Below are 8,590 nucleotides of genomic sequence, written 5' to 3' on the forward strand. Positions count from 1 at the left end.
GGATGAGTGGGATAAGGTGTCCATTGCTCTGGCCTTGACCCCAGATAGAAGCACTGCTTTACACTGTCAACAGAGTTAGTTTATTGATATTTTTCTTCAGGGGAAAAAAAAGAAAAACCCTCACAATCCCTCATCCTCCTATTGTTTTTTTCTCAAGACTTCCCTGCAATGAGGCCTCCAGTATCTTATCCAGAAGGGAACTCTAAAAGAGGGACATCCCCTCACGTCAAAATCTTGTTTTGTGATTTCAAGGAACTGATTTCATGATATTGCAGCCATAGCATTGCAGATTACATGAGAATGGGATAAAGCCTAATTTTTGGAAATGATCTTTAGAAAATGTCTTGGTCAGGTGGTCAAGGAGTTTACAATAGCACACAAAAGAGTAGTATGGACAGGTGTGGAATGAGGACAATATTCTCTTGAAGCAAACATCCAAGTCTGTTTCATTATGGTCTTTGGTATCAAAACTTCCTAAAGAAACAAGGTTCAAGTTGTATTTGAGCAGCAGTATCTCATGTTTTCATAGTGCCTTTCTTCTCCAAATTTAAAATGGTTTAGTGTTATTTATTTCACTAATTCTCACAGTAAGATAGGGGTAGGGGCTTCAGATTAGGAACTATTCATTAAATTGATGACACTGAAAAGTAAGTGACAAAGTTTACTAGAGTTTCAGTTTTAGACAAGAGAGGGACAATGTAGGGTCCTGTATATGACATGTCACTAGACATAACCTTAGTAGTTACACGTTTGGAGTTTTCCAGCTTCCTGACATCCTACAGTGTGTAGAATGAGAACTGGCAAGCACTATTACTGAAGATAATGTGAAGGGGAAGGATAAAAAGAAGGGTAGAGAATAGGTTTTTGTTTGTTGTTTTTAAATATGATATTAAACAAGGATCCACGTGAAACCAAAATTTTTCTCTCCTAATCTTACCTTGACATGATGCTTTGGGCTTCTATTATTTCTAAACTTTCTTCATCTATGCTTCTTTTCCTAATAACATAACTTCTAGTGCCTGGGAAAGAAATATTATTGTCATTTAGGAAGTAGTCCCTAAATTTGTCTTCATAATCTTTTAGCACATTTTCTTATTACACTAAGTAGCAATCAAATTACTGTGGCCCCTTTCCTCTAGGGTTTCGGTTCAGTTAAACAGTAATGCTTACTAAGGGCCAGGTAACATGCTGGTCACGGGTATTTGACAGTGATTAAGGTAAAAGAGGTTCCCACAAGCAGACTTTACAGTCTAGCAAGGGGTTTCCATTGATTTAACTTGTACTCAGCTACTTTATCACTAATGCTAGTGGGACACAGGCAACTTGATCATTATTAGCTTATTAAGTTGCAATCTGATGGCAGCAATGGATGACTCTGGGACCGAGGAACTGTTTCATGGCAGGGTAGTGCTGCTACATGGCAATGGTCTTAACTGAGGAACTGTTTCATTGCAGGGTAGTGCTGCTAAGTGGCAATGGTCTTAACTGAGGAACTGTTTCATTACAGGGTAGTGCTGCTAAGTGGCAATGGTCTTAACAGAAATAACAAAACCGTGCAATTTCCTGTCCCTGAGAAGCCATCTGACTGCTTCATATGTGTTGCAGAGAAACGGAGGACGTGTGCGTGAGATAAACCCAGATTTGCTGCCAGGATTGATTGCTAGAGTCAAGGACTTTTACCAGATAGTCCTTTGGTTCTGTAAACAAGTCTTCCCAGGATGGTAGGATATTTTTCTTATTCCTATTTTTTTCCTTTTTAGTTGACCGGCCTTTTCATTTTAATTTTTTATGATGAAAATTTCAAATATATACAAAGTAGAAAAAACAATAAAGAGTACCCAGCTGCAATAATAGTTAACATTTTGTCAATCTTATTTCATTTATACAGCAGTATGTATTTCTAACAAATGGCCTTTCTTTTTTATATAATCGTATTGTCATTATTACAACTATGGAAAGTAGCAGTAATTCCTTAATATCATCTAATACTCATTCCATATTTACATTTCCCCAGTTGTTTCAAAAATTTCTTTGTATTGCTAGCTTGAGTCAGGATTCAAACAAGAGCTATAGGGGCTTCCCTGATGGCACAGTGGTTAGGAATCCACCTGCCAATGCAGGGGACACGGGTTCAATCCCTGGTCTGGGAAGATCCCACATGCCGCAGAGCAACTAAGCCCATGCGCCACAACTACTGCACTCTAGAGCCCGTGAGCCACAACTACTAGAGCCTGCGCACCAAGAGAAGCCACCGCAATGAGAAGCCACCGCAATGAGAAGTCCGCGCACTGCAACGAGGAGTAGCCCCTGCTCACCGCAACTAGAGAAAGCCTGCGTGCAGCAACGAAGACCCAACGCAGCCAAAAATAAATAAATAAATAAAATAAATTTATAACAAAACAAAACAAACAAGAGCTATACATTGCTTGTGGTTGGGTCTCTTAAATTCTTTTAATCTATAACAGTCCCTCTACCTCCCATGCTACTTGTTGAAGAAACCCAGTCTTTTGTCCTATAGAACGTCTCACATCCTGAGTTTCACTGACCACTTTGTGTGGTGTCTTTTCCTTTCTCTCACATTTATTTTTTAGTTTTTTTAATAAGTCATTTTTATTATACATTATAAAAGTAGTGGCCCATAACACATTGGAACAACGTTTTTTTAAACTGGTTTTCACCACAGACAGTTTGAGAAGCACTGATTTGGATGACTTGCTTCTCATCTGTACCACTGTGATTTGACAACAAAGGTTACTTTCCCACATTAAAAAATTTTTTTTCTTGCCAATATTCTAGATAAAAGCAAGAATCACCCATACAACACTCTAGCCTCACAATTTCTTGACTCATTTATTCCAATAAAATATACCTTCAAACAATAACCTTGGCCATATCTTGTCCTTAGTCCTCTTTAATCCTTAACTCTGAAACTCTGCTCTTGGATCACAAACTTTCATTCCCTACCTTCTTACTAAAACTGCTCTTTACTCTTCCTACTGGAATAAACACTTTGTCTGGATATGGACTTGCTTCCCTGAATGCAATGCTTATGCAAAAACAGCCATCCATGGACTTATAGAATGCCTTACCTATCACCATGAGATTCCACACAGCATTGTTTTGATCAAGGAACTCACTTCATAGCACATGAAGTGTGGCAATGGGCTCATGCTCATGAACACTGATCTTACCAAGTTCTGCATCATCCTGACACAGCTAGTTTGATAAAACAGTGGAATGGATTTTTGAAGACTTGATTATAGTGCCCGATATGTGGCAATACCTGGTGGGGCTAGGACAAGGTTCTCCATGACAGTGTATATGCTCTAAACCAGAATCCAGCATATGGTACTTTTTCATCCACAGCCAATATTCACGGGTCCAGGAATCAAGGGGTTGAAATGGGAGTGGCTTCATTCATTATTACCCGTAGTGATCCAATAGCAAGATTTTTGCTTCCCATCTCTGCAAACTGAGATTCTGCTAATCCAGAGGTCTTATTACTTCCAAAGGGAGAAAACCTTCCACCTGAGACAAAGCAGTATCCCGTTCTTCAATCACTGCATTCATTTCTTCTGCAGTTATTCTCTTTTTACATTCCTTGGTATTGTAGATTCTATCCACAGTTATAGCTCCATTCTTCTGAATAGCTATCCCTGTGTCTGCCCTGTTTATTCTGTTCAGTAATTCCTGTAATGTCATGTCATTTTCTTCAGGGTTAATATTTTCTAGCAGTTTTAGAGACATTTCCATATGCTTGGCTCGTGCAATTGTTTCATCTCTCTCCTCATTGGCTAACTGCAGTCGAGACATAATAGCTTCATCACGTTCCCTCTGCGAAATATACCTCTTCAACCAGAGCTGCTGTTTTTTCAGCAATTTGAGCTTCTGTTGCTTTTTCTTGGAGTTCCAGTTTAAGCTTTAGTTTTCTCTGTTCTTTATCTTCTTTAGTCAGTTTTTCTTGAAGCTTTTTTTTTTTTTTTTTTTTGGTGGTATGTGGGCCTCTCACTGTTGTGGTCTCTCCCGTTGTGGAGCACAGGCTCTGGATGCGCAGGCTCAGCGGCCATGGCTCACGGGCCTAGCCGCTCTGCGGCATGTGGGATCTTCCCAGACCGGGGCACGAACCTGTGTCCCCTGCATTGGCAGGTGGACTCTCAACCACTGCGCCACCAGGGAAGCCCTTCTTGAAGCTTTTTATTGCTTGCTTTGAGAATGTCCAATTCTTTTCGAAGCAACGCTATTGTCTCCTCTTTAAGTCTGAAGTAACTTGACAAGGAATCATACATTTGTAATGCAAATCATTATTTCTATGTTCCATAATGTTGGCTTTTTCTCTGGTACAGTGAGCTTTCTCATCACCTAGATGAGGACTGATGACTTGAAAATTCCTTGATCTCTGCTCTGGCAGTTCTATGCCCTCATATGTAGCTTCATTAACTAATTCATTGGATTTCTGTTGCATGCTTCCCTTAGAATTCACAGGCAGTTGCTCATCTGGCTGTGTACTTTTATTTCTCCCAGTGGTCTCTTGTTCAAGATAACTATGGGTTATGTCTGGACTAATGCAGCACTGTCCTGGTGTTAAAATACACTGGTTGGTTATAAAATACAGGCAATGAAGGTTTCTTTCATAGCTGGTTGGAAGAACAATAACAACCACCACTTATCTAGGCCCTTTTGACCAGTCGTCCATTTGTACTTCTTGTTTGCTCTGGCAAGGTCTCTGGATTTTGCGCCAAGATTTGAAGCTTTGTACGGCATGGCTCAGCGTGCCTAAAGAAGCACAGCATTCTTTGCCGAAACTTACAAGTGTGAGACCTGAGATGCGCCCCGCACCGCCCCAGGAGCCGACTCTGCGCTCTCGCCCAGAGCTTCTCAGGCCCGACGCGCAGGAACCACGTCCACCAACCGATGCTTACTCGGAGCCTCCCTGCCCGCCTGGGGCTCCTCTGTGCAGGGAGGTGCGCAGGGAGATGTAAGCATCTATTTTTCTAAAGTATGTGCTATTAGAAATTAAAACAAAAATACTCTGGTGACAGTGAACAAATTTAATGCACAGGCAGGAATGGTGGAAATAGATCAGTTAGGAGATAGATTAACCAATGTACTCTTCAGGAGAAATCTGAGCTAGGATAACAATTTGAGAGAGCTACCAGCCTATAAATGGTAACTGAAATTGGGGGAGGAGAATGGATGAGATCATTCATGGAAAATGGGGTCCAAGATGGGACCTTGGAGAAGCCTAATATAAAGATGTGGGCAGAGGAAGAGGATGCTGCAAAATAGGCTGAGAAGTAGTCAGAGATTTACAGGGAAGTAGTCGTCACAAGAGCTGAGGGCAGTTTCAAGGTGGAAGGATTGCTCGGTGGATGATGCATTTATAAAACATACATAAATGAATATTTATAAAGTGGGTCATTTTATATTCAGTAGGTCTTGTTAAAATTAACCTATACATTTATCCTAAGGAAATAACCACATAGTCCATTTTGGAAGACAAGGAGTTTGGACTTATTTGGGGAGCAACGAACTAAAGGTTGTTGGCAGTGATAAAAATGAATGACAACCCGGGTTTCCCTGGCGGCTCAGTTGTTAAGAATCCGCCTGCCAATGCAGGGGGTACGGGTTCGAGCCCTGGTCCGGGAAGATCCCACATGCCGCGGAGCAACTAAGCTCGTGTGCCACAACTACTGAGCCTGCGCTCTAGAACCCACGAGCCACAACTACTCAGCCCACGAGCCTAGAGCCCGTTCTCCACAACAAGAGAAGCCACCGCAATGAGAAGCCCGTGCACCACAACGAAGAGTAGCCTCCACACACCACAGCTAGAGAAAGTCCGCGCAGAGCAACGAAGACCTAATGCAGCCAAAAATAAATAAATAAAATAAATTAAAAAAAAAAAAGAATGACAACCCTTAACAGTTTTGGTGAAACTGAATTCCGAAATCTAAGAAGTTCCACATTTCTGTGAAATCTTTCCAGACAGATTTTAAAAATTCAACCTATTTGTATTTGTTTTTGTAAGCATCTACTGTGTGCTTACCACTACATCCTCACAGGCAAGATACAAAATACGTACGTGTGACATGATCTCTATCCTTTCCATTTACCATAGTCACCATACTCACCAATCCTCACTCAGTCTGGTTGTTTGATCATAGAATTCACTGATGAGTTATGACACAGATGCCCTCTCTATGCCTCAGTTTCCTTCTCTTTAAAGCCACGGTTTGATGAGGTCAATGGTTTGCATCAGAATCACCAGGAGTGCTTGCTGAACACAGATTGCTGGTTCCACTCCTAGTTTGATTCAGTAGGGAGTGGAGAACTTGCATTTCTGGAGAGGTAGGTTGCTGTTCCAGGAACCATACTCTGAGAACACTTTTACTTTCTCCAGCTCTAAAAGTCTATGATCCCTTAGCGAAACTGCATTACCTATGCTCACTAATGGATTTAACACTCTCCATTATTCACCAGAGCCTAAGAGGATGTTGTGGAATATGTAGTTATTATTTGCCTTAAAAAAAATTTTTTTTTTACTGGAATATAGTTGACTTAGAATGTTGTGTTAGTTTCAGCTGTACAGCAAAGTGAATAGTTATATATATACATAGATCCATTCTTTTTCAGATTCTTTTCCCATATGTTATTACAGAATATTTAGTAGAGTTTCCTGTGCTATACAGTGGGTCTTTATTAGTTATCTATTATATATATAGTAGTGTGCATATGTTAATCCCAAACTCCTAATTTATCACTTCTCCCCATGTTTCCCCTCTGGCAACCATAAGTTTGATTTTGAGATCTGTGAGTCTGTTTCTGTTTTGTAAATAAGTTCATTTGTATCACTTTTTTATTAGATTCCACATATAAGTGATATCATATGATATTTGTCTTTCTCTGTCTGACTTACTTCACTTAGTATGATAATCTCTAGGTCCATCCATGTTGCTGCAAATGGTGCTACTTCATTCTTTTTTATGGCTGAGTAATATTCCACTGTATATATGTACCACATCTTCTTTACCCATTCCTCTGTTGATGGACATTTAGGTTGCTTCCACGTCTTGGTTATTGTAAATAGTGCTGCAATGAACATTGGGGTGCATGTATCTTTTTAAATTATGGTTTTCTCCAGATATATGCCTAGGAGTAGGATTGCTGGATCATATGATAGTTCTATATTTAGTTTTTAAGGAACCTCCATACTGTTTTGTTCTCCATAATGGTTGTAACAATTTACATTCCCACCAACAGTGTAGGAGGGTTCCCTTTTCTCCACACCTTCTCCAGCATTTATTGTTTGTAGGTTTTTTGATGATGGCCATTCTGACTGGTGTGAGGTGATACCTCATTGTAGTTTTGATATGCATTTCTCTAATCATTAGTGATGTTGAGCATCTTTTCACGTGCTTTTTGGCCTTCTGTATGTCTTCTTTGGAGAAATGTCTATTTAAATCTGCCCATTTTTTGATAGGATTGTTTTTTTGACATTGAGCTGCATGAGCTGTTTGTATATTTTGGAGATTAATCCCTTGTTGGTTGCTTTGCAAATATTTTCTCCCACTCTGTGGGTTGTCTTTTCATTTTGTTTATAGTTTCCTTTGTTGTGCAAAAGCTTTCAAGCTTAATTAGGTCTCATTTATTTTTGTTACTCTAGGAGGTGGATCAAAAAAGATATTGCTGTGATTTATGTCAAAGAGTGTTCTGCTTATGTTTTCCTTTAAGAGCTTTATAGTATCCGGCCTTACATTTAGGTCTTTCATCCATTTTGAGTTTATTTGTGTGTATGGTGTTAAGAAGCGTTCTAGTTTCATTCTTTTACACGTAGCTGTCCAGTCTTCCCAGCACCACTTATTGAAGAGACTCTTTTTCTCCATTGTATATTCTTGCCTCCTTTGTCGTAGTTGACCATAGGTGCATGGGTGTAGTTATTATTTGTTGAATGCAAACAATGGCTTAATATTTTCAATCTTATCTTCTTAAACCTTACATATCTTAGGGATGTTTGTGTTCGGTTGCTGTGAGCTGCCAGGAGAGGCAGCACCGTAGCTGTGGAGGTTCTTAGTACATCTCACACTGCACTTAATGCAGACATTTAATACATGCTTTTTGATATGCCTTCGATGGACTAGGTGGCATGTGATATTTTCCCATTTGGTGATCATTATAAATTTGATACAAACTCTTAAAATAATGAGTATTTGATCTTAGTTCATCCTTGAACAAGTTTCTGGAGTCCAGGAGACCACACTGGGCAATCTGATGATCTGATATAATGGAGATATTTCCTGTTAATCAGGAGATAAGGATATTAGTGTCAGTGCTGTCCTTGGCTCTATCACAATTGCAGAGGTCACCGAACCTCTAGTGGCTCTGGAAAACTAGGAAAATATTGACCATCTGAAGTTCAGGAAGAATTCATGAAATGCCTTGTAAAAATATAGGCTCCAGGAACAAAACTTAATTTCAAAATGGTATTTTTATAAAAATTAATTTTAGAGGTAAAAACTTTTCCACCTTGAATCAGAATAAGCTTGTTTTTGTTTCTGATCTTGGTTGTTTTGCTTTAAAGAATGAGATGCTATAG

This window comes from Pseudorca crassidens, chromosome 16 (genome assembly GCF_039906515.1).
Source record: "Pseudorca crassidens isolate mPseCra1 chromosome 16, mPseCra1.hap1, whole genome shotgun sequence".
Classification (NCBI taxonomy): Eukaryota; Metazoa; Chordata; class Mammalia; order Artiodactyla; family Delphinidae; genus Pseudorca; species Pseudorca crassidens.